The sequence below is a fragment of the Chelonoidis abingdonii genome, chromosome 1 (assembly GCF_003597395.2).
Source record: "Chelonoidis abingdonii isolate Lonesome George chromosome 1, CheloAbing_2.0, whole genome shotgun sequence".
Taxonomy (NCBI): Eukaryota; Metazoa; Chordata; order Testudines; family Testudinidae; genus Chelonoidis; species Chelonoidis abingdonii.
This window is the reverse complement of record NC_133769.1, coordinates 142609284-142636710: the sequence shown is the minus strand read 5'-3', so window position 1 is coordinate 142636710 and position 27427 is coordinate 142609284. Positions and strand designations below refer to the sequence as shown.

Here is a 27427-nt window from a genome sequence, read left to right as displayed (position 1 = left end):
GCATCTCCCTGTTCCCATTAATAAGCTACTGGCATAGCTGTGGTAACTACCCCTCATTAGCCCCAAATTCTCAGACTCCTGTAAAAGTCCCGTGTTCATTTAAGGAACCTGTCCAGCGGGGCCTTACTCCAGCCTGTTTCATGAACCTTCTTTCTGTACTCCATTTGCTGCTCCCCCCGGGCAATCTGGCACTGGCCTTCTCTGAGGCCCTTAGCACAATCTCACTACTGCCAGTGTAAGAGCCTTCTCTTCTGCACCCCTGCCATCCAGAATAACCTCTCTGTCTCACTGAATGTCCATCTTATTTCACATCTCAGCTGAAAGCTGCCTTTCCTCCATCGCCTGTGCCCCTTCTTGTCCCTCCCATTATCTAACTCTGTGAAGTGTTTTGGGATGCAGTATATAGAAGATATTAAACAAAAGGAAATTGTATTGTGTGAGCTAGTGGCCTGGTTGGGGCCTCATTTTGTGATCTTTAGACTGGAAACATTTCACACTGTGCACCTTCATGACTCATTAAACTCGTTCTTTCTCTGAGTGAGACCAGCTCTCTTCCCCACCAACTCATTATTTAGGACAGAAGCGTACAATTGTCCAAACAAAAGGGATATTATGTCTGTTCATTTAGCATAAAAATATATTCATGGCAGGATGGCATCTGGAAACTTATTTAATTTAAAAAAGGGTGATGGTAGAAAATATGGATTGTACTCCCCATACTCCCAGACCAAACAAACAGTGCATCATCAGTAGGGTGGTTTGTATACATTGTTCCTCAAGGAGCTGTCATGCTTTGCTGTTTTTATAAACATGCATAAGGGAACTCTAATTAGTAAACAAAGGTAAAACCACTTAAATGCGTATTTTTAAATACTGCTATTGTGGGTGACATACAGAACACACAGGGTATGTTTACACTGCAGTAAAATGCCCGTGGTTGGTCCATGTCAGCTGGCTCGGTCTGGTGGGGCTTGGACTGTGGGGTTATAAAATTGCAGTGTAGATGTTTGGGCTTGGGCTGGAGCCCAGGCTCTGGGATGCTCCCCTCTTGTAGGACATATATTTCATAGTCCTTTGTTCCAGAACTCTCCTGCAGTTTAATCTCCCTGCACTCTTACACATCTGGTAGCAGTCCACTTTCTCTCATTATTCTAAACAAAGGTGACTGATCTGAATTTGACATTGAGTGACAGCTCATAATCCTTGCAACCTGTGAGATGTGTTTTTTAAAAAAAAATTTGTATTACGGTTAACCTTGCTCAAATGGATTTCCCGTAGTGTCTATGCAGTAATGCCAGCCTCAAGTGCTCAAAAACTGAGTCAGTCCCCCCTCCTCCAAATCATGAGGTTTGGAGTTCTTTTTATTTGCCCTCTGGCTTTTAACTTTTTGGGTTCTCACTTTCAAGATTTTCTTCACAATTGTGTGGGCTAGAAACTTTTTTTTATTTAAATGAAAGCTGTGACTCTCACAGCTCCAGGACTTGAGGCTTTAAGAAAAATACCCAATATTCCAAGACTCAGGATAAAATCACAAGAGTTGCCAGCATGGTCCATGCCTTAATTTTTCTCTGGTCCCTGGTATATTCTGTCCAAGCATCGATGTTACTGATCCTTACAGAATTTGAGGGTGAAGTGAATATTTGATTTGGCTCCTAGTTGTGATCTAAAAGAAACTGAGTAAGCAGACACTGGCCATCAGCTACCAATCACCTCTATACAGGATGGAGTGATTTTAAATGGTGCTGAAGTGTGTAGGTATGTGGTTGGTGGGTTTTTTTGTTTAGTTTCTATTTGAATTTTGTTCATTATTTTTGGGGAGCTGCAAAATCTTCTGGTGCAGATGTCTCTGACTGATGTCATTGATTTATATTTGTATTTATTAGCCTTCTCTACGTTTAACTGTCTGTAGTGAGGTTTTCTATGGGTACATGTTTCCATAATGTTTAGATCACAAATCCTCCATGTATAATCTTAATGGATGATGAGTTGTCTGGGTGGATGAGAAAAAATTTAGGCTATTCTATTTATACCTTTTTTTATTCTTTTTGTCTGTAGGTTAAAATTTAAATAAATTGGAGGAAAAAGGGGAGTTGGGGTTGCGGGGAGAAGAGGTGTATGAGAACTTCCAAGATATCCCTCTTTTTGGGCTGTTCCTTAGTTCCAGCTGTTAGGGTGGCTCCAGTGTTTCACTCTTCTTTTTTCCCCCATGCAACAGCTGTTGCAATTTCATCAACTTTCCAAATACCACATTTCCCATTAGCATCAGAGACCTCTCTGTTTTAAGGAGAATTTCATTTGTGTGTATTTCATATGCATTATTGCTAGGTGACCTCCAGCAAAAAAAAGAAAAAAATGCTTACATCTCTGAATTCCAGAGGGCTGGATTTCTTGGCATGACACAGAAATGTGAATGGTGAGATTTGCAGACTTGCTGGCAGCAAGTGGTTAAGTTTTTATTGTCTCATGGTGTCCTCTTCAAATGTCACTGCACTGTCACTGGCCTTATCAGTGTCTGATTTAACACTAGATGCCAGCTTATTTATTTCTTTTGGCAGTTTTAGTACCATGTCACGCATTGACGGTCACTGTTGTGCCAGTTATTAGGTGTCTGATCCCCAAAGTGTTTCCAGATAAGTTATCTTATGCTTATTTAGTGTTTTTCAACTTTAATTTAGATTTTTCTTAGATGATTGATTTATGTTTGTGTGAGTATGTTAAAAAATCTGGTTTAGTGCAAGCTTCACAAGCATGGAACTCTGCCCATGTCCTCAGTCCTGCCCTGCAGCCCCCTTGCTATTCCAGTTCTGGGCTCCCCTCTCAGCTGTGACAGTGCATTCTACTCCACACCTGCAGGATCCCCTGCTATTCCAAGATGGAACTCTTATACAGCTGTACTTCAAGCCTGCTTTCCTTTTGCTGTTTTGAGTAATTTCTGAATAAAGATTGCCAGTCATGCCAGATTCTGTATGACTGTTGGTGCTACTTTAACATACGCAATCCATATAGAATCATTTAGGGGTGGAAGAAAGCTTGGAAGAGTCTTTAGTCTATCCTGCACAATGGACAGGATTGAGTTGGTTATCCTTAAACTGTGTCTGGTAGAAGTATGTCTAATTCCCATCTTGGATATCTCCAGTAAGGGTTATTCCACAGTCTCATAGACTTTAAGGCCAGAAAGGACCATCGTCGTCATCTAGTCTGACCTGCACATCACAGAACCTCACCCACCTACTCCTATAATAGACCAATAACCTCTGGCTGAATTGGTCCTGCTTTGAGCAGGGGGTTGGACTAGATGATCTCCTGAGGTCCCTTCCAACTCTGATATTCTATTCAAGTCCTCAAATCATGGTTTAAAGACTTCAAGTTACAGAAAATCCAGCATTTGCTCTAGTTTAGACCAGCAAGTGACTCATGACCTACACTGCAGAGGAAGGCAAAAAACCCCAGGGTCTCAGCCAATCTGACCTGGAACAAATTTGTTCTGACCTCAAATATGGCGATCAGTTAGATCCTGAGCATGTTGGTGAGACCCACCAGCCAGACTCTTGGGAAAGAATTCTCTCTAGTAACTCTGAGCCCTTCCCCTCTAGTGTCCCATCTCTGACCATTGGAAGTATTTGCTACTAGCAGTCTCAAATGGGCAACATGCTGCTGTAGACAATCTCATACCATTGCTTCCATAAACTTAACTGGCTTCAAGACTGAGCCTGATAAGTTTTTTGCCCTTCACATCTCCCCTTGGAAGACTGCTCCAGAACTTCAAAAAACTTCTCTCCTCTGATGGTTAGAAACCTTTTTCTTATCTCAAGCCTAAATTTGTTAATGGCCAGTTTACATCCATTTTTTCTTGTGCCAACACTGGCCCTTAACTTAAATAACTCCTCTCCCTCTCTGGTGTTTATCCCTCTAATGTATTTATAGAAAGCAATCATTTCTCCCATCAGTCTTCATTTGGTTAGGCTAACCAAGCCAAGTTCCTTAAGGCCTTGTCTACACTACAGTTTTGTCGACGTAGGTTACGCTGATGATCCAAAACCAGTATAATCACATTGCTTGTGCATGTTCACACAATGCTCCTTCTGTTGGCGGAGCTCGACCACAATTGGTGCTCTAGCATCAACAGTGAGAGCAGTGCACTGTGACTAGCTATCCCACTGTGCTATTCACCACCTTCTGCAGCTAGGGGTTTTGGGAAGGCCAAATGGATCACAGTGCATCATAGGTGCAGGTTCAAAATCCCATGATGCAATTTGTTTCCGTCCCAGCATTCCATGGACTTCCGGCTGGATTTTTTGGCATTTTTCAATGGCCACTGTTTACTTTATGCCTGCCATCTCTGTCTGAAAGGACAGATCTCACACTGCTGCCGTGGTCATTGTTATGAATACATCGTGGATGGTCATACAGTATATCATGAATTCCCAATCTGAACAGGAATCAGAGTTGCCTGATCTGCTATGTGCATGGAAAGAAACATCACCAGATTATTTTGGGCATTCATGGAGCAGCTGAACACGGTGGACTGTTTTGGGCTCAGGAAACAAGCACTGAGTGGTGGGATCGCATTGTTATGCAGGTGTGAGATGACGACAAGCAGTGGCTTCAGAACTTTCGGATGTGGAAAGCCATCTTCCTGGAACTGTGTGCGGAGCTCGCCCCAGCACTGTGGTGCAAGGACACCAAAATAAGAGCTGTCCTCTTGGTGGAGAAGTGCATGACGATTTCTGTATGGAAGCTGGTGATTGCAGACTGCCACTGGTCGGTTGTGAATCAGTTTGGAGTCAGGAAGTCCACCATTGGGGCTGTGGTAATGCAAGTGTGCAGAGCTATTAATCACATCCTGCCAAGAAAGATTGTTACTCTGGGAAATGTGTGTGAAATATTGGATGGCTTTGCAGCAATGGAATTCCTTAACTGCAGCGGAGTATATTCCAATTTTGGCCATGGACCATCCTGAGATGGAGTACATCAATAAAAAGAGGTACTTCTCTACGGCATTGAAGGTGCTTGTGGAACACGTGGGCATTTCACTGACATAAACACGGGGTGGTCTAAAAAAGGTACATGACTCATGCATCTGCAGGTATCCTGTCCAGTACAGAAAGCTCCTAGCAGAGACTGGACCAGAAGATTCCAGTGGGGGATATTGAAATGCTCATAGTGATCCTGGGAGACCCAGCGTACCCTTTACTCCCCTGGCTCAGGAAGCCTTACATGGGAAACCTGGACAGTAGCAAGGATAGCTTCAACAATAGGTTGAGCAGGTGCAGAATGACCTTAGAATGTGCCTTTGGCAGATTAAAAGTATGCTGATGCTGCCTTTATGGCAGGTTAGTCCTAAATGAGGAAACTATTCCCATGGTCACAGCAGTCTGCTGTGCCCTCCATAATATTCGTGAAGCTAAGGGTGAAAAGTTTCTCCCGGGGTGGAGCGCAGAAGCGGATCACCTGGCTCCTGAATTTGAGCAGCCAGATACTAAGGGGTACAGTGTGGTGCTATTCAAATCAGGGAGGCTTTGAGGCAACATTTTGACAATGAGTACAAATAATGCGTCTTTCTATACAGTACTCTGCCGTACTTTGTTAACTTGCCACCGGGAGAGGGGGTTGGGTCTCCAGATGAGGCAAAGGGTCTAAGTGGCTTTTTAAGGTACTCACTGAAGGCGAGTAGGGACAATATTGTAAATTCTGCCACCATTTTCCACAGACGAGGGTCATGGAAGTCGATATCTTATTCCTGGTTCTTAAAACAGATGCAAGGGTACATCTCCTGCATGTGTGCAGCTTCAGACCTGATCCCTATGCTGCTTTCCCGTGTGCCACTTTGGTCCCTGCACAAGTGATTGGCACAGGAAAATTTTCCTACAGTGTGGGAAGGAACAAAGCAGCTCTGCTAAGGAACCTTTGTAGAGGATTGGCAAGTACCTCCAGGAAAGTTTCCTAGAGATCTCTCTGGCGTATTCCCGTGAAATCTCAGTGTGCTTTAACGCACTGTTCCACCACACTGCTTAGCTGCACAGAGGAATGTGGTGCACACTCAAAAACACCTTGTCTTGTACATTTCTATTCCTTCACCCACTTCTGGAATGTACAGAGCAAAGGACAGCTCTGCCTTATATAACTAAGCAGCATCAACTCAAAAAGGTCACCAGGGCTCTTCTCTCCTGCATCATGCATGCCAGAGATGGACTGCTGGGACTGGCTCGACCCCTCTGGAGTGGAGAAGAGTTTCTGACTTGTCGCCCCACCAGATAACCTTGCCACGTGCTCCACATTGTCTTCCAACTCAATCTCCTCGTCCATGACTTTGTCCTCAGGGTTAACTCCACTGTCCGCTGTCTCCAGTCCCGCCAAAGTATCCATGGGGCTCTTGGCAGTGGAGGTGGGACACCACCACGGATGGTATCCAGCTCCTTATAGAAGCCGCAGGTCTTTGGTGCAGCACCAGAGTGATGGTTTTCTTCCCTTGCCTTTTGGACTTTCAGATGGGGAGGGGAGGATGCCTGTGTACTTGGGTGCAGGGCAGCGAAGTTCAAACTGCTGACCAGAGTGATCAGGATGGACATTGTGGGTCACCTCCTGGAGGCCATTTACCATGACATAACCAAGCACTGTGTCTACACAGATACTTTGTTGATCTAACTTTGCCGCAAAAAGCTATACGCCTCTTGTTGAGATGATTTTATTTTGTCACCAAAGCAGGAGAATTTTGTTAACAGAAGGAGCGTTGCTGTATGTACACTAACACTATTTTGTGATGAAACCTGACTTTTGTCGACATAACTGTGTTATGTAGACAAGTCCTCAGTGTCGTCTCATAAGGGAGGGTCTCCAGTCCTCTGATCATATTGTTAGCCCTTTACTGCACCTATTTCAATTTGAATTAATCTTCCTTAAAAATGAGAGACCAGAATTGCACAAAGTATTCCAGATAAGATCTCTCCAGTGACTTGTGTAAGAGTAATAACACTTCCCTATCTCTACTAGAACAACCTTGCCTGATGCATCCTAGGATCGTATTAGCCTTCTAAATGGCTGCGGTGCTGTCAGTCATCCTGTGATCAACCAGTACACCCAGGTCTGTCTTTTCCTCTGTCACTTCAACTGATATGTCCCCAGCTTATAGTAAAAAAAAATCTTGTTTGTTAATCTCTAAGCATATGACTTTTTGGTATTAAATGTCATCTCATTTCTGTTACTACACTTTTCAAGATCATTCACCTCTTCTAGTAAGATATTTTGGTGGTCCTCTGCATTGGTAGTACCTCCCAACTTTGTGTCATCTGCACATTTTATTAGCACATAGCCACTTTTTGTCCCAAGGTCAATATTGAAAACGTTAAATAAGATTGGCTCTAAGACTGCTCCTTGAGGAACTTCACTAGTAACCTCCCTTTTGCCTTACAGTTCACCTTTCAGTATGACCCATGTAGAGTCCTCTTTAACCAGTTCTTTACTCGCCTTTCAATTTTTGTATTAATCCTCATCTTCTCCAATTTAACAAATAATTTTCCTTATGAAACTGTATTAAATGCCTTACTAAAATCCAGGTAGATTAGATCTACTGCATTTGCTTTGTCTAGAAAAACAGTTATCTTCTCAAAAAATGAGATTAGATTGGTCTGGTATGATCTACCTTTTGTAATACCATGTTGTATTTTATCTCAATTACTGTTTACCTCTGTCTCTTTGGAATTTGTTCCAAGACCTTGCATACAGTTGAGGTCAAACTAAGAGGTCTGTAGTTTCCTGGATCCCTTTTTCCCCTTCTTTCTTAAAAATAGGAACTATATTAGCAATTCTCCAGTGATAGGGTACAACCACTGAGTTTACAAAGTCATTAAAAATTCTTGCTATTTGTTTTGCAATTTCATGTGCCAGTTCTTTTAATATTTTTGGATGAAGGTTATCCTGATTCGGTCCCATTAAGCTGAATTTGATTTCCACCTCTCATGTAGCAATTCATATTTCCAAATTCTTGTTACCACTAGCCACTGTAGCCACTCCCCCGTAGCACCTCATTACCCTTATTAAAAGCTGAGGCAAAATATTTATTTAGGTGTTGGGCCATGCCTAGATTAATGGAACACACAGGTGTGAGGGACTACTGAACTCGAATTAATATTCATATTAGATACAATTAACTTAGGTTGAAACAGAGACTGGGAATGGTTGGGTCATTACACTAATTGAATCTATTTCCCTATGTTAAGTTCTCCTCACTCCTTCTATAGATCATCTCAATTATCACTTCAAAGGTTTTTTTTTTTTTCCTGCTGATAGCTCATCTCAATTGATTGGACTCTTCCAGTTAGTATGCATACTTCCACCTTTTCATGTTCTCTGTATGTCTAAATATCTCCTGTCATCTGTGTGTTCCATTCTATGCATCCGAAGAAGTGAGCTGTAGCCCATGAAAGCTTATGCTGAAATAAATTTGTGAGTCTTTAAGGTGCCACAACTACTCCTGTTCTTTTTGCGGATTCAGACTAACACGGCTGTTACTCTGAAACCTCCCAAAGGCTGGCAGTCTCTCCCAACCTTGTATCAACCCCAGACCTTTTTTTTTTATATTCCCCATTCCATTCTCTCGGATGACAATTACATCATTGACTATTCACTGGACTGGAAATGGATCCCTGTGGTACCTCCTTAGATACTTCCTCTTAGCTGACACTGAACCATTAATAGCTTCTATGTTTTTTTAATTGTATACCCATTTTATAGTAGTTCCGTTGCATACACATTTCTTTAGTTACCCCATGAGAACACTCAGCAGAACCATATCAAATGCCATACAAAAGGTAAACTATACTATGCCGTTACTGCATTTGAACCCAGATCTCCAGAAATAGATCTAGAGAATTCACTCAATGTCACTTCAGGCCATTTTTATTTAATTTTTTAATCTTAATTGTTCTGTTTAACGGTGTGCATATATTTAAACTTCTGTCCTGTCAACATTTTTTATTGATGAATTGCACACATGAAATGCGGCACCATTCACACACAAAAAGTAAGGAAACACAGATTTTGTTCATGTCATTTCTTTCTGAATAGGTCCCTGCAGGGTAATAAAAGGATTTAGTATCTCTGGCTTTATTTCAGCTAAATCTTCAATCCTTCATTGGCTGCAGTCATAGACCTCACATACACAGTATAAGCACTCTCTTGTTTCTAATGCCTGTGGAGGTTGGGTACCTTTAAGAAGGGTTCTATATTATGTTACATGTTTCTAGCTGCTGGTTCAAATTTCTAAAGCAGGATTTTTCTGATTACAGGCTAAAGTTTGGATTTCTACTCCCACCATCCCCCTTCACCAAATCTACTGACTATAATGCACAGACCGGTATTCTAGTGGATTTGTTAATGGTCCCAGCTGCATTCTTTCCATTCTTTTCTCACAGGAAAATATCTGTAAATAACTCTGTCTAAAATTTCTTACTCTGCTGGGTTTTCTGTCACCCTCATGAACATTAGTGCCCCCTTTTATTTTCAGCGTTAGAAAACCTCTAAGAATAATCAACCCCTAGAATGTGATGATGGATTCGTCTCATTTGGATCAACAAGAGTGTGTGTTAAATGTGCCTTTCCCTCCCCCTTTTTAAAGCAGTGCCTTGTCACTTGATCAGTGTGTGTTATAAATTAAAATGGTTTCCCCCGCTAATCTTTTATATTAAACTAAGTTTGATCACTGGATCACTGGTTTCTTCTGGCTTTTCTTTCTGTTTAATGTTTGAGTCTATAATGTTTGGTTTTAATGAATTCAAGCACGTCGTGTTTGAAATCTTAATCCTGACTCTGTTGAAGTCAGTGGCAGAAATCCCATTCACTTCAGTGGAGCCAGCATTTCACCTTTAATTTTTACAGTAGTAAATTTCTCCTCTTCTTTTTTTAAAGAGCTGTCCACTTGAGTCTGAATATGAAATATTTGCAATGATAGTCGTAAACATTTAAAGCCAGAGGCGTGATCAGAAGCCTGAATTTAAATCCCCCCCTCAGTTTTCTGTGATAAAATTAATATTATTCAGTCCTATTTTGTGCCTGAAGTTTGGCTCCTGAATCCATATTTTAGTATCTTTTGGGAGATGATTTCAGTGAGAGTTTTGAATACTTTGCATCTTTGCAAATCAAGCTTAAATATGAACTTTTGTGCATAGCTTTAAGCAAACAAGTTAATTTTGTCCTTTAATAACCGTAGTTGTGCCAATAACAGTTTCTGACCTTTACCACTCTTTTTATAAGATGTTTTGTTTCTTAGCACTTTTTAAGGTGAAATATTGATAATGTCTGCATGTGATTACTAGTTGCACAATTAATATTGTATGTTGTGCTAGATAGTTTTCTAAAAATATTTTAACAGAGTTTTCATAAATGTGTGAAAAAATTTACAAACAAATAAATAATCCTGATGTCTGTTGGAGAATGATCCAACTTGTATCCATAATGTCTATTCTTTAAACTGCTTAATACTTTGTAGGACAAAGTTCTCAAAGTACTGAAGGTATTATGCTTCCCACTCCAAATCAGAGCTTGTGTGTGTATATGAATTAGGGTGACCAGACAGCAAGTGTGAAAAATCAGGAGAGAGGGTGGGGGGTAATATGAACCTATATAAGAGAGAGCCCCAAATATCAGGACTGTCCCTATAAAATCAGGACATCTGGTCACCCTAATACGAATCCTGTAGTGGGATAGAACCAGGAGAACTGTAGAATACTTACTGTAAAAGTGGCAGCCATTTGCCACTATCTTCATTAAAATACCTTTGAAGTTTCACTTCTTCCACAAGGCCAACACATGCTTATTTGTGTCAATAAAACTCACATGGGTAAAGCTTGACTCATCAGGAAGTCAATGGAAGTTTTTCCATTGAAATCAATGGGGCCAGGATTTAGTTCCCAAACTCCTAGCTAGCACCATCCTTTGGGACTCCCAGTGTTATCTGTTGTGTTAGATGGCAAGTTTGTTGATGCAGAAACTGTCTTGTACAGAGCGCTGTCCCTCCCACCCAGATCAGTTGGCACCTGTTAAAAAAATATGTGCTGATTGAGTCCTGGTTTGCTTGAGGGCTAGAAACTTATTTTTAAATTAAAGCTGAGATTATAATCTCATAGATTCCAGGAGCCAATGCTTTAAACAAAGCCAGATATTGAGAGGCTGATGGTAAAATTGCAAGAGTTGGCAGCATTAGTTACCTTTGTGCAGTTCCTCATTTTCCGTTTGGTAGCCCGTATGGGCTAGCTGGATCTTATTTTTGATTGTAATGTTTTGTATTGATTTTATTCACACAATGCCAGCCAACTAGGGTGTTATAAATGGACTAAATAAATCTCCAATCGTTTAGTCTGCAGTACAAACTAGGATCAAGAATTGGTAGTTTTCTAAGTCCCATTATCATGCAGAATATCCAGTGCTGTGTGATTTATGCTCAACAAGCTGTAACTTAGAATACATTGAAGACTTTTATTTTGAACTGCCACATCCCATATATTAAAATGATTATAGGGTGCTGACTAGCCAGCAGAATTTAATAAAATGAATGAGTGAATATTAGTTGGGCCTTTTGTTCAGGGTACAGCTATGTTATTTAAAAAAAACTGCACAAGAAGATGAGGTGCTGTCAAGTGATGGATCACAACAGAGGGTTTGGGAGCAGTTGTCAGTAGTTCTCTCAGCGGTTTCTCCTTCTAATAATGTTTCCCTACGTGATGAAATAACCAAAAGGAAAATCAAGACTGGGTAAAATTTGTGTTGCTGCTGCCTTTTTGTACTTTCCGATCTGAGTCACCAAACACTTATCCAGCCTGAAATGACAGACAACACAATCGACTATTGTTTGTTATGCTTAGTATTAGTATTTTTTTTTTTTGGTGGGGAATAAAACATTTATTTATAGCATAGTAGCGCTGAAAGGCACCAACAAAGATCATTGGCCCCCAGTACTAGGAACTGTACATGCATCCCTTACGGGTATGTCTTCAGTGTAGAATTAACCCAGGGGACTGGCACTTGGGTGTGAATGACCACACTGCAGAGCCAGACTCGAATGTGTCCACACTGGTGCACCGCTCACCTATGTTTGTTGCTAGGACCCCTGGGGCACATCCCAGGGTTCTTTGTGGGGCAGTGAGCTGAGCCGCTCTGATTTATTTCCCAGTGAATTGTGGGAGAACCCGTCTGTCCTTTTGGGCACACGGGGGGAGGGGGGAATTGTGGGAAGGTACTGGAGGACTGTTGGCGCTTGAGTGGTTTAGTCTGAGTCCTCACTGTAAAATGGGCAATTATCAGCTCGCTTGTAAGCAGAAATCGGACTTTAGCCTATAGACCCAGGATGGGCCTGGGTGTAAAGCACCACCAGACTCGGGTGAGAGGCTTTTATGTGTGCATGAGAGCCAGATGAAGGGCAGTGTACGCAAGTAAGAGCCCAAGATAACTTTGTAGTGAAGGCAACCCATCCGGGAGAGTTCTTGTCCCAGAGACCTTACAGACTAAATAGACAAGGCAGACAAAAGGTGGGGCTAACGAAGTATCATTATCCCTGTTTTACTGGTGAGGAAACAAGGCACAGAGGGTGTAAGTGACTTGCATCAGGTCACAGTAAACGAGGAGTACACCCCGGATCTCATGAGTTCTCTGGCCCAGTGCAGCAGCCATAAGAACTTCTGCTCAGATCACTCCTGCAGAACAGGAGGATTTTTTAATGGAGCTCAGAGGGGCCCAGATCTTGCTCTGTCAAGATCCACATTGGTGATCAATCAGAAGCCTTGTGTGTGTACATCATACACATAAGGTGGAGCGAGGTGCAGCTGAGGGAGTTGCCCTGGCAACTCCAGTGAAGATCAAACACTACATGTGAGGCCTGTGGGTTCCCTGGGCAGCACCTCCATATTAAAGCTCAGGGTAGCCCTGAGTGCAAGTAGTATGCTAAGCGAAAAGCATGAGAGGAAATTGCCCCCTTCCACACTGTCCTGCCTACCTACCAATTTGAGTATTGGTGTGGACTTTTTGTACCTTTCCTTTAAAGCATTAAAGAAGGGAAAAGGCTCTGAACGCCATTTTTACTACTTTATGGTATATTGCAGTGGGTTTACCAGACTTCTAAAAGTGATCCTTTCCAGATTGGTATTACATTGACCAGAGGAATACCTACTTTCTCAAAAGTTGTAGAAGATAAATGTGGCATTTGATAGGGTTTGGTATCAAACATTCCAGTTAAAGTTGCAAGCAGTTTATCGTTAACTCGTGCCTAACATTATCTCCTAGTGATCCCCAGATTTTTTTCTCATTTGCTGTATTCAGTAAACTCTGAGCTTTTGTTTAGGAAAAAAAAATGTTTATCTTTTTCAGTTGTGGGATAAACAGATGTGCTGCTGCCCTGTTAAACCAGCCTTGCAAACTATTTCCAGTCAACAGTAGCTGTGGTGAAAGGTAGGACTCCATCCGTCTCCAACCCCATTAATTTCAATGAGCTGTGTAAGCTTGGAAGCTTTAATAGAATTATGTTGAATTCTTCACAGACGATTTTGTTTTCTTTTTCTTGAAAGCAATCAAGGAATAGAACCTACAAACTATGTCAATGCTGTGTTAAAGGGGACCTGCAAAGAAGACGAAAATCCTGTTTGTGTACATTTTCCTGGTTTATGATGTATAAAGAGAGCTTGACAGCCTTTAGATTTTTTTTCTCCCTGATTTTTTACATTAGAAATTCAATTCTTTTCTACCTTGCAAGAATCTTTTGATCAGTAGAGAATGGGTAGTGTACCAAAGAAGCTGAAATTTAGTTAAATTAGAAAGAGGGTTTTTAAGTTCAGGCTGTTTAAAAAGCTGTACACTCTGTTTTTAACACCTACTTAATGCAAATACTTTAAAACATTGGGAGAAAATAAATTTTTATTAAATTAAAGGGAGTCATCCAAGAAAGGCTTCCAGCAAAGCAGGGAATATCAGACTTTACCTTCCTGCTATTTCTAAGTTATTAAGAAAGGAAAACATTTAAAAATCAAAACCCAAAAGACCAAGCTTATCTTATTTACATCATAAAGAAACAAAATCAGGCATACCACACTTTTTAAAAAAAAAACATGCAGATAACCTGTAAGGTTGTGTACTTTAACTTGCACAATTCCTGATTAATATTGTGTTGCTCTAGAACTTTAACTTCTCTACTTTCTATCTTTAAAACAAAAGAAAAACAGAAAAACCTGACTCAATCTGACTGCTGCATTGAGGTCAGGTGTGTTTTGCATTTAATAGATTAACAGGAACTGGCTGTAGTGTCTGAAGTAGCAGAAAGAATTAATTTCTGCAACCCCAAATATGAAGATGCTCCTTAGCGGTTATTTTAGACCTACCTACCATTAGGGTGACCAGACAGCAAATGTGAAAAATCGGGACGGGGGTGGGGGATAATAGGAGCCTGTATAAGAAAAAGACCCAAAAATCGAGACTGTCCCTATAAAATCAGGACATCTGGTCACTCTACCTACCATTTTCCCACCAGGGGCTTCAAACTAGAATGATAAGGACACATGTGGCAGCAGCCTCTGCATTCCTGTGTTCCAACAGAATCCCATAAAGTGAGGTATCCATCTGTAATTCAAAACATTAAGAGGGATCCAGCTGAAGCAGTGGAAGGTCCCACTTCTGGCATTTGTGCAGCAGCTGCCTGGGCATTGTGCCATACATCAGAGGCATTTTACAGTCCCTCTCTGTCCAGCCCAAAGCCTTGATTCCCTTCCCCCTTTGCTATTTCAGATGCTACAATAGAACAACCAAGCCGAGCTGTGTGAACTTTCCAGAGTGGGAATAGTGGTGTTGTTTTGGAAACATCCCAGCTTTATTTCTCTGAGTTCAGGGCCCCCAGGATCCAAGTGACCCTTTTTCTTCTATGTCAGTCAAAAACCCTTGGTCACTGACTAGATATTACACTTAAATGTTAATTTAAAAAAACTTTTCTAGCTCAGCTTACTCAAACTCCTTTTACTTGGAGCAGTATTATCAGTAATCAGATTATATTCAGTCCCCTTCCAAATGAAAATGATAAAAAGATTGGTAGTCCTGATTTATCTAAAACGGGGGTTGGCAACCTTTCAGAAGTGGTGTGCCGAGTCTTCAGTTATTCACTCTGATTTAAGGTTCCGTGTGCCGGTAATACAGTTTAACATTTTTAGAAGGCCTCTTTCTATAAGTCTATAACATATAACTAAACTGTTGTATGTAAAATAAATAAGGCTTTTAAAATGTTTAAGAAGCTTCATTTAAAATTAAATTAAAATGTTGAGCCCCGCGGACCGATGGCCAGGACCGAGGCAGTGTGAGTGTCACTGAAAATCAGCTCGCGTGCCGCCTTTGGCACCCGTGCCATAGGTTGCCTACCTCTGGTGTACATTATCAATTCCTCCTCAAAGTAGTGGTGAGATCCAGTCCTTGGAGTCAGTGCCTCCTTATCAAAGCTTTTTTCAACCAACAGATATCTTCTCTGAACTTGGACTTAATTAACTTTTCACTTGGAGATGTTTTAAGTGGTGGTTGGGAAGGTTTTATTAGCTGATCCCTTCATTTTCTGAGAAGTTATAACCAGACGCTTATATACCATCTGTCTGTCTTTTCAGAACAATTTAAAGAAAAATAAGAATCTTGTTAGCAGAACCCTTAAGAACTTCTGCACCAGAGAGCAGCTGTTAGTGAGCATATCTGATGAAGGTCTTGCCATCAGGGAAAGATTGTCTCTTATTTTCTAATAAATCCTCATATGGCCTTGCTTGCAAGAATATCGGAAGGAAGACAAGGAGTATTTAGAATTTGATGTATGGTGCTACTTTTTGTATTAACGCACATTGATATGAGGCCACTGCTGAGCTATTTTTTTGTTGTGTAAAGTGTGCTTCAGATATCTCCCCTATTTATCTGAGTTCCTATACATTGACATGAGAAACTACTGTGGTAAAATGGACATGACAGTAATGGTGTTCAAGAATATCATAAATCTAAAGGCTGGAAGAAACTTTCCAGGTCACCTAGTCCAGGCCCCTGCGTGAAATGAGATTTCGTTAACAAAAGCTGTCTAACAGCTTCGGAAACCTCTCGATGGTAGAGCATCATTGATGATTCTAATGCCGAAACTCCCAGTAGTGATACTGCCTTAGATCTATCCCCAGGTGGATCATTTTTCTGCCTCAGCTTTGAGGGAGGGAATCTAAGAGGGCTAGATAGTTCATGTGCTCAGAAATAGGCAATAAGAGAGTTCCCGTATCTAAGTCACTTGTTTGCATCCAGCCCCGGCTGGTAGTGTCTGAAAGATAGGGCCCTCTGATGGGATTTTGGTGGTCTGTGAGAAATGGGTTTCAGTTCAGACCTTAGTGGTTGGGGGCTGCAATTCAAAAAAACACTCACTTGCTGCTTTTACACCCTTATTGTCGGATTCAGCAGAGATGGCCCGAGTGGGCCGTGGAGACTGAGCTCTCTGTCTAATGTTCCCTCTAATTTGTTTCCTCTGTGCACAGTAAATGACTGCCATGGCTCCAGGTTAAAATCTAAGGGCTGGTCTGCACACAGTTTTTGTATTACTGTAACTATGTTGGTTTCCTCCTGTTAGTCTTGGTCAGAGCCTCGGACCATGGATGCACACCGTCAAAATAATGTGCTTAGTGTGGCCCCGTGCACTCGATTTTATACAAACTGTTTTACAAAACCGGTTTATGTAATGTCCTGTAGTGTAGACGTACCCAGTGATACAGCCCCTAGTGTGGATGCAGTTATAGTGGTCTTATGGGAAGAAGCTATACCACTCTGTTACACCAAAACGATGCGAAAAATAACATTCTGAAGGTTGCCAAGGCAAGCACTCAAAAGTTAGGAAATGCCAGAGTTAAGGCTGCCTGTGCAACCTTTTTTCAGCCTCCTTGTACAGATGCAGTGAGATACATTCTTTAATTAAGTGACCGCATACTATTGTTTCCACGGGACCTCCTCATTCAGTGCACAGGATGGACCATGCTCACTTAATGTACAGCTAACTAGTAATTTGTTTTTGCCTCCCTGCTCAATGGATGGCCACATGCCTTATTTACTGCACACTATGCAACCCCTGCTCTAAATACAGTATTAATTTCCTCACTGACTTTTCTGTGGGGCTCATTATTAGTAATATCAGAATGCTTCATAAATATTAAAGAATTGATTTTGACAGCACCCCGGAGAGATGAGTATGTCTTGTCTCCATTTTAGAGATGGGGAGCTAAGGCACAGGAAAATTAAGGACAAAAGTATCTACGAATATAGGATGCCTAACTTGGGATGCCCAGGACCTGATTTTTCAGTGTTGTGAGCATTAGATAACACTTTATATGCTCAAAGCACAGGTCCCATTGACTTCAGTTGCAGCTGTGAGTACTCAGTACTCTTGCAAAGCAGACCTCATAATCTCAGGTCAGGCACCCAAAAATGAGGAATACACAGTTAGTGACCACATATGAAAAGTTTGGTTACAGTGACTTGCTGAGCATCAGAGAGGAACTCTGTGGCAGAGACAGGTTTGAATCCAGTTCTTCCGGGCAGCATTCAGCTGCTTTTACTATGGGATCATCCTTTCTGTTCCTGCAATCCCCTGCCTCATGCACTGAACACCTTCCAACTTCTGCAACAGATGAGGCAGGTGTCCTGTAGACCAGAGTGTTTCAGACTGTGGGTCATGACCCAGTACTGGGTCACGGCACGTAAGGCTCTGGGTCGCCTTGCTCTGGTCAGCACTACCAACCGGGCTGTTAAAAGTCCCGTTGGTGGTGCTGCCCAGCTGAGGTGGGCTAGTATCTACCTTTTTCCGACACCGTTCTGTGCCCTGGAAGCAGCCAGCAGTGGGTCTGGCTTCTAGGCAGGGGGGCCACAAGGCTCTGTGCGCTGCCCCTGCCCTGAGCACCGGTTCCACACTCTCATTCCCTGGGGGATAGGGGCAGTGTCTGCGGCTGAGAGTCGGGTGAAGCTGCTTGTATGCCTCCGCCTAGGAGCTGGACCTGTTGCTGGCTGCTTTCCAGGCACAGCATGGTCCGCGGTGCCAGGACAGGTGGGGAGCCTGCCTCTGCACCCTAGCTGTGCAGCTGACTGGGAGCCACCAGAATTAAGTCCACGCCCCAACCCCATGTCCCAATCCCCTGCCCCAGCCCTTAGCGCCCCCCCCAAACCCGGAACCCCGTCCTGTACCCGAAACCCCTCATCCCCAGCCCCTACTCCAGAGCCTGCACCCCGAGCTCAAAGCTTTGACCCCCTCACACACCCCAACACCCTGCCCCAGCCCAGAGTCCCCTGCCGCACTCTGAACCTCTCATTCCCGGCCGCACCCCACAGCCCTTACCCCAATCCTGTGCCCTAGCCATGAGCCCTTCCCACATCCCAAACTGCTCATCCCCGGCCCCATTGGGTTGCGGGCATCAACAGAAAAAAATGTGTGAAAACCACTGTTATAGACAACGGCCTCCTTCATTACACAAACCTATTTCATCCCCACCCTGTACACTGAACGAAGCAGAGGCTCTGTGGAAAAAATAGTATATGAATATGTAATTAAAGAATGTATCTTAATACATACACATAAGGGGCAGCCTTAATTCTGGTATTTCCAAAATGTTGAGTGCTTGGATTTGCAACCTTTATGTTCTTTTAGCATACTTTTTATTGGGAGTGTAATTTCCTAAGATTTTTTAAAAAAAAACTGAAAAAAATATCCCACCTCTGGCATCATATTGACACTCACATAATTCATCAGCAGGGTTGGAACATTTAGATTCACCACACATATCTCTTCCTCTTGAGCTAACAGAGTAACTGATAGCAGTAGTGGGTTGTCATCTTCTATGAGAATCTGTGTGGACCAGCACTAGAGGGGGATGAGATGCACACTTTGGCAGGGAGGTTCACAGATATTTGCTGACATCAGAGGAAAGTTGAGACTTAGAAATCTTGGGTTCCATTCCAGGCTCTAGGGGTGTGTGCACTTGTGGTCACACTCTTCTGTCCATTCTCCCTGAGTTTGCCACCTTCTGTCCCATCCCCTCCAACCTGTCCCTGTCTCAGTCCTGTCTCTTCCTCACCCCGGGCTCCTTGTTCCAGTCCAACTTGCCTTACCTAGCCAGCCCCCATCTCCACTCCACTCCTTGTCATCGTCCAGCAAGTATTAGTGTCCCCTCCCCATTCTAGCCCCTTTAACTTCTCCTCTCTGCATAACCCTTCTCCACTTTCACTATGTATGCATAGGGGTGTGTGTGTGTGTGAGAGAGAGAGAGAGAGAGTCCTTGAGGTCCTTCCCTACTCTCCCATCTATCACCTCTGCAGTGGCATCAACAAGAGCAGCTGGGACAAGGGCTGTGTGTGCAATCTGATGAATTCTTAAGTCTCCCATAGCATCTGACAGACTTACTACTTAGGGTATGTCTACACAACAAACCTAGGTCGACTTACAGCTACTGTGGTGGTGCATGTCTACACTACCCTCCTTGGGTCAGTAGTGCGCGTCCTCACCAGGAGCACTTCCACTGACCTAAGAGGGGCATTGCGGGGAGCTGAGAGCCCAGTCTGGCTGCTCCATAGGCTCCCGGCAGACTGCCCTCTCCTCCCCGTTCCCTCTGGGGAGTGGAGGAAGCCTCCAGGGGCTTCTCCCCTACCCATTCCCTGCTGTGAGTGAGGGGGAAGATGACTGGTGCTTCTTGCCCCACCGTTCCCCGCTGGAAGAGGAGGAAATTACCTGGGACTTCTCTCCTATCCATATCCCCTGGGAGTAGGGGGAAGCTGCCTGCCTGGGGCTTCTCCTATACCTGTTCCCTGCTGGGAGTGGGGGGAAGCTGCCCACCTGGGGATTCTCGCCCCTATGGAGTGGGGTCCAGCTGCCCCGGCTTCTTGGCCCCTCTTTCCCCACCTGGGAGCTGGGCAGCCTTGTCAATTTCACGGCTCACCAAACTGTGAAATTGACAAGGCTGCCCAGCTCCCAGGTGCGGGGAGGCACCCTGCTCTCAGCTGGGAGCAAGGTCTGAAGCCGCACCTGTTTCTCACCTGGGCTCACAGCTGGGAGTGAGGTTTGAAGTCACCTGGGCTTTGGCTCCCAGCTGGGAGCAGGGCAAAGCCCCCCAGGCCCCTCACTCCGGCTCCAGCTGTCCAGGGATACGCACCTGGGTTCTAGACAGCCAACGTAAAGAACACAGCGTTTACACAGACACTGCATCACCCTAACTCCACCGACACAAGTCTTATGCCTCTAGTGAAGGTGGAGTTGTGATGTTGGTGTAGTAGGGCACTTACATGGTCGGAGGAGGGCTGTAGTGTAGACACTCACATAATTAAATCATCATAAGCTGCCTTATGTTGACCTGTTTAGTGTAAACCAGCCCTTAGTTGTCATAACCCCTCTGTGAGGTAGATAAGTGTTGTTACCACAGTTTTACAGATGGAGAAACTAATGCATCGCAAATGAGGTCAACATTTTCAAATTTGGCTGTACTCCATAAAGATAATTAAAAACAAGCTAGGGAGTGGCTCAGTGAAACACCTACCCACAGAAACCTTAGAAAGAGGGAGATCTCCAGTGAAGAGTTTCTCCTTACTACCCAGGTAGTGCGTTAACCAGTGATGTACTCCGCTCCCCGCAAAATAAGTCTCATGCATCTCTTGTATGTAAAAAACGAACATGTTACACACACACTCCCATTATAAAACAAAACAGCACTTGGCCTCCACTCCTGCTGCAGCAAAAGGATGAGATTTGCCCGAACTTTTTTTTCCCTGTATGCTCCTTCATCCTCTTTAAATATAAAATGCATCAGTAAAGTCTTAGGTTTATCTTGTTAACTTGCCTCCAAACCCTCTGTCTGGTCCTGTACATAGTAGTGTGATCAGGGCATTTGAAAAGTCAGTTGCATTTGGGGTAACACAAAAATTGTTTCATAGGCCTGCTTGGCTCAGAGCTCCAACTATCCAAAAACACTGTGGAAAGTACAGATAAAGGAATCTGCAGCCCTAAAATGTAGCCACTTCTGGGATAGCGTTAATTTTACAAAGACATGCTGTTGTTTTAATTAGTATTGATGTTGCACTAACCAACTGACAGTTTCCTGGGATTTCTTTATTAAGGATGGTACTATGATTGCTTTTCTACAGCAAACACCTCTCTAGTTTCCTCTGCTGGCTTCTTGTAAACATTTGTCTGAATGTTATCTGTGTCTGTTGGCTGAGAAGTAGTTTTATAGTTTTATTTTTAAAATCTAGGTGTTCTTTCACCATGCCTTTATCATTTCGATGTGGGTCACCCAAATCAACACTAATGTTCCATTCTGCTCTTTACCTTCTTCCCAGATACTGTGCTATAGTTACTGTGTACTTTTGCTAGAATAATTTCTTTATCCCTCCTCTTATTCAACAGTTGCCTTGATTTTCTTCCTAAATGCATTGAACAAACCTATAATTGTGACATATTTGCCTAATTCTGTGTACTTCTGTGTTCTGCTGTTGTTCACCTAGACCCATTCACCAGCGCTTATGCTGTAAAGAACCCATGTCTGCAGAAAGACAAAAATCCTAATGTAAATCGCACACTAAGGGACCTGAGATTAGCATGCCACAGGCCTCTAACTCTTGAACTATAGAGGAACTCTTTCAGTCAGCAATAATAACAGATCCCTATCCTCTCTGTGGATTCAGGCACTAATAGAACAATGTTGTTCTCTCATATACATATAAATGTGGAGAGCCAACAGAACAACATGTAATGGTAGAGGATTTAGAATTTAGGTTGCAATTTAACCTGGATTTCCCTGTCTTGTCTGTGATCTAATTTAACAGTACATTAATTTAGTATTTCATTGGGTTTTTTTGTAGTAAAATTTGGGGGCAGATTTTAAAAAGGACCCATCTCCTATTTAGTCTTTAAATGAAATGGCCAGATATTCAAAAGCTCTTAGCACCCAGTAGCTCCTTTTGAGAACATGGAGTCAGTTGAGCACAGGGAGATGAGTTCCAATCATTGCATTTAGGTGCCTAAAGGGAACAGTTGAGTACTGAGCTCTTTTGAAAATCTGACCCTTTAAGGCAGACCCTTTTCAAATGCAGATTGGGTGTCTCTGTTATGGCTTTTCTGATCCTTCTCCATAATGTGAATGGTTCTTTGACTATTTATATATGCCGAGCCTTTCTGTCTAAGGCTGCAAACCATTTTCCAGCCTCCCTTATAAAACTGCAGTGTCTGTCTGACATCTCCTTTCTTCTTTTAGACCTAAGTGCTCTCCTGTTCTCGCTCTGGTTTCTCTTTGGTATCTTAGAATGGAGTGTCCTGTGCTCTCTAATATGCTTGGGCTTATGCTTTCTATTTGAGCCAAATTCCCTGTCATGTGATAGTTGCATTCTGCATTCTGACATTGGTAACAGATGCTTTCTACATAACCCACACCCTTCAGATTCTAAAGCAGGCCTGCACAACATACGGCCCACGGGCCGTATGCAGTCCGTGTGGGCTCACTGTGGGGCCCGCGGGGGAGGTGAGTAGGCGAGCGGCGGGTGAGGGAGGGGGCCTGAGGAAGTGAGTGGGGGGTCAGGGGCTGAGGAGATGAGCTATGAGTCGGTGGCTGACCTGTTCTACTTATCTGGTCTGGCTCCATCCTCTCTCCAAGAGTTGCAGCTATCTGGAGGTGCTGCCTTCCACGAGTTCCTCAGTCACACCTCATTCATTCAACATGGCAATTGATTACAAAATGGGGGGAAGATCTTATTCTACTTCTAGCAAAAAGACATTTTTCTTTTACCTTAATTGTACTACCTTAGGGGCCCGCTATAACACGTTACCAAGGTTCAATACCGCTATTTTGGCGGGGCGGCACTAGGGAAGGAGGGTTTGTTTCCGCGGGGTGGGCGGTGCTTGGGGGGTGGAGGGGTTGTTTCAGGGGGGCTAGACGGCGCTGGTGGGGGATTGTTTTCGCAGGGTGGGCAGTGCTGGGGGAGTTGTGTTTCTGGGGGGCTGGGCGGCGCTAGGGGGGTTGTATCGGCGGTGCTGGGGGGGCGTTTCAGCGGGACCAGGGTGGTTTTGGCCCTCGGCTGTTTTCTTTGGAGTAATATGGCCCTTGCCACTTTACGAGTTGTGCAGGTCTGGTCTAAAGCCTCCAGTAAAACACAGTCTCGTGTGCCATAGATGAAGTAGCAGAAAGATCATCAAATGTTGGAAGCTCTGGAGAGTGACTAGGGAGATGGTAAGAGTTTCCTAAGTTCTTGGAAGATAGAGGATCTGTTGGTTGTGAAATGTAACTGCAACAAGTTCTTGGTTTTTAGTTAAGCTAAAAGAGAAGGTGGTTTTCTTTTTTGGTTTTTTTTTGTTGGTACAGTGGACAAAGAGGGGGAAAAAAGAGATACACAGAGGCCTTGCAATGAGACATAAAAATTAGAATTGATACATGCATGTCCATCTCTTCTTAGTTCTCTTTTGTGACCTTGCTAGGAAATAATATAATATGTGCTTCTTTAGGCATAACCGGGATTTCTGATATTCACTCAGCGTTAGTGAGGATTCCCTTAGCTACTCTTTTCCCTCCATACTTGCCTCTCAGGAGTGCAAGGACATATTCTTTAGAATTGTAAAGCAGCACAATCAGAGTTTTGCTCAAAACTAATCTTGTGGTCCTGTGTGTGTGTATGTGTGTAAGTCTGTCTTCAGTAGTTGATCATTAGACTTTTTCCAGAAAAAAATAATTTTTGATTTTTACACAGTAATTTACAATTATTTTGAGTCCCAGAATCCTAGAAGACATGGACCTGTTAGAAAGGATAGTCCTATGCTAAGGCACTGGACTGGGACCTAAGAGATATGGATTCATTTCCTCCCTCTGCTACAGGCCAGTCACTGCATCTCTCTGGGCATCAATTTCCCATCTCCAAAATGGAGATAATACTTTTCTTCTTCTTCTATCTTGTCTAGTTAGACTGTAAACTAAACACAGGGAAACATTTCTTAGTGTGCATATGTAGACAGGAAGCAAGGTCTAGTTGAGTCCGGTTTGGGTTGGGTGTTAGCCTGGGACTCAAAAGACCTGGGTTCAACTGCCTATTCCACCACAGAGTTCCTGTGTGACCTCGGATAAGTCTCTGTGGGTTTATCTATGCCTAAAATTTGTTGTGGGTTAAATGGAGTTGCTTTATGTTAAAGGGCCTTGGGTTCATGTTTTTCTTGTTATGAATCGTTTGGCATTTTAACGCACGCTATTAAACCCATTTTGGAAGTGGGTTCGGAGAGATGAGATGAGTTTACTTGCAACATATTAGTAGCTCTGGATGCAACCCCATCCTGAAACAACTGTTGCACATCTGCCAAGCCCTTGCACCAGTATCCCACACTGCTTTGTCAGCTACCTGGGTCATCCTGGGTGTTCTGTACTGTCCCAGGGTCATCCTGATTGGATGTCACCTCCCTGTTTAAATGTTGGCATGCTGTCCTTTGCAATTCTGGTTTGTGGGAAGTTCATAAACCTGTGTGATATTACTGATCAGCCATGCCTTGTACTTCAACATGGTTTCATGATGAGGTTCTTGACTTCATTGCTCTGTGGAGAGAGGAGAGTGTACAGGCCCGTCTGAATTCTTATCACTGCAGTGCACAAACTTACAAACAGCTATTTGAACAAATGAATGAGAGGAAGTACAACCAGGACCCAAACCAGTGTCAGACGAAGGGAAAGGAGCTCCAGCTGGGTTGCAAAAGAGTGAAGGACAAGAATAGGACCTCTTGGAGAGCTTGCAAGGTTTGCAACTACTGTGAAGCTCTTGACCATGTCTTGTGGAGACATCCTGCCACAGAACACATTATATTTTGTGGATTCCACCAACTAAACCCCCAGGATGCAAACCAGGAAAAGATTGATTCCAAAATCCAGGATCTTGTTGACCTGGTGAACCAAAAGGCGGCCACAGTCCTGGGGCCCCCTGAATCACAGATGGAGGAACCACATGAATCACGCTGGAGGCCCAAACTGTGGAGGGGGCCACTTCTGATAAGTACTGTGCGATATTATACAGCTGTTTGGGGGGATTAAAACAACTTTTTTCCCGTCAGGATGCTACTGTCAAGGTGCTACTATGTTGGTCTCTCCGCCACCTGGGCTTTTATCCTCTCCCACGTGTTGCTCAAATGGCAGCCACTCCAGAGAGTGCACATACTCTCCATCCCTTCCCCCTTCTCTAAATATGCAAACACACAATCACCACTTAAGTTTCCTGTGTTGTCCTCCAGCCCTCTGTGTTGTTCTCTCTCCTGCCTGGTCATCTCCTCTAGTGATTTCCTGTCACCCCAGCCAGGGTGATGGCACTGGGTCGATTAACAAGAAGATGGTTTGAAGGAAAGGCACTTTTATTGTAGTGGCAGTTGCAGACAAGAAGAAGCACTGGAAGTCATGTTATGCAGACTTAAAAATATATATATTTTCAGCCCTTTCAAGGAATTCAGCCATCCTTGGGTTTCTGCAAAACTCTTATCTATTTTGCAGTGTACTATATGCTGATCTGCAGGTGTTAAAAGAGAATTTAGGGCAAAGGTAGTGCTCTAATGTGCCATAGAGATTGCACGGCCCATATAGCTTGTGGTCCCCTTCCATTGCTCCACCAGCTCTGAGGACACCACCTTGGCAAACAGTGGCACAGCATATTTTCCTGGTTTGCCCATTGACTTTTTGAACAGAATCCTTCTCTGCCTTGTAGGGAGAGGGCAGAGGGTAACGTTCAACAAAGTAAGGACAACCTATGGAAGTGCATGTGGAATTACTAGCCTCAGTCTGCTGGCCACCTCACCCACCTATTCCCAATCCCCAGGTCAGTCTGCAGAGGTACATGCAGTTGTTAGCTTGTCTCTGCTGCAGCCTTTACATAGTCCCTGCCACCCCAACACCCACAGCCTACTTGGCATTTATAACTCCCTTCCCCAACTTGCCCCAACAACCACCAGGGGTCAGCCCCCTCCCACTGCAGTCCCAGGGGTCCTACAAAAACAGGGAAGATCATGGAAATGTCTTACCGTTGCCAAGCTTACCGAAGACAGAGAAGAGCCTCTGGGAATGGAATTCCAAAACTGTGGTAAAAGCAACATTTTCTCTCAGTTGGCAAGGACACTACAATTTGGACAATAATTCATTGTCCTTTTTCTCTCTTCATAGCAGCTGACGCCTTGTGGTGACCAAGGATAAGCAGTACTAACGTTGAGTGAACATCAGTTCAGTCAATGTAGGAGGAAAAGGAGCTCAAGCAATGATACGTTCAAAGAACTCTTGTTCACGTCCCAAGAAATGTATGAAAAGATGGATGAACGGAGGGAAGGGTTCCTGAAGCATGGCAAAGAGGAGAGAGAACAGGACAGGGAAAGGGGTAGGTCTTCATAGATGCAGCTTCTGGAGATGATGGAAAGGTAAACAATCCTCCTGGAGAAGATGGTGACTCTGGTCAGGGACTCTGCCAAGCCTATGAATCTGTGGCAGATACAGTGTGCTCCAGAGCAAGGAGGTAACATTGCCCAGAAACAGGGCCTTTTCTAGGCATTCTATGCTACAGAACAAAAAATTATGGATAACGAGCGATCCCCTTAGCTCCCTCACCCACATGGGCAATGCCCTTCTATCAACACTCCATGTCTCAAGATGCAGAGAACATTTCTGAGCTCCCTACATACAGTAATTTGTGATTTTGAAAGCACAAACTTTTCTGCACAGTTCACTTTGTTTTTGTTTTTGTTAGCTTTATCTTTGCACATTGTTATGCATATACAATAATGTTTTTACTGTTCCCCATGTTTAAATTGCTGCATTCACTGTTTATTAAAAAATTAATTGAAAATAGCTTTGCATTCATAGTTCTGAATCTTTAACAATTAATTAAAATGCCCTTGCTGTCATAAAACCCACACATGCACTAAAATATAATCCTCACATACACTGTACTAAAATCTCCACATGAAGCATGATAAAAGCTTTGCAGCATTGCAGTCCTGAATAAAATCTTATGCAGAAGTCTATAGGTCACAAGTGGCCCTTCTCCTGAGAGAATGAGCACAATGCATCCCTGACTCTGTATCCATGAGTAGTTGTAGCATTACAGAGAGCCCACTCTCTAGCTTTTCAAAGTGTTCAGCAAGTCTGCCCGCCTCCTCGTCTGATCCATCCACAAGGCTCTCCCCCCTGCTCTCACAAAGGTTATGCAAAACACAGCAAGCAACTAACATAAGAGTCAGGTATTTCTCATTATCTTTCAGCCTCAGCATCAGGCTCCTCCATCCTCCTTTCATTCTTTCAAATTATTTTCTTTTCATTCTTTCCGCTGTCATTCTGCAGAATATTCAGTCAGGGTATAGCCAAACGGGTCCTTTCCCCATTCCAGTGTCCAGTAAAAAGCTTCATAGCAGAGGATAAAGCTGGGTCTCCCA

General features: G+C 43.4%; 1 protein-coding gene across 2 annotated transcripts in view; it reads left to right on the top strand.

The window, feature by feature from the left end:
- TSPAN9 (tetraspanin 9) overlaps positions 1 to 27427 on the top strand; it is a 286567-nt gene that overhangs the window by 66855 nt on the left and 192285 nt on the right. The window contains exon 2 of one of the 2 annotated variants that reach the window (XM_075070858.1): positions 13354 to 13434. The exons of the other annotated variant lie outside the window; for it this stretch is intronic. The gene's annotated coding sequence lies outside the window, so the exon portion shown is untranslated. The remainder of the gene's footprint in view (positions 1 to 13353; positions 13435 to 27427) is intronic. 2 annotated transcript variants of the gene reach the window in all.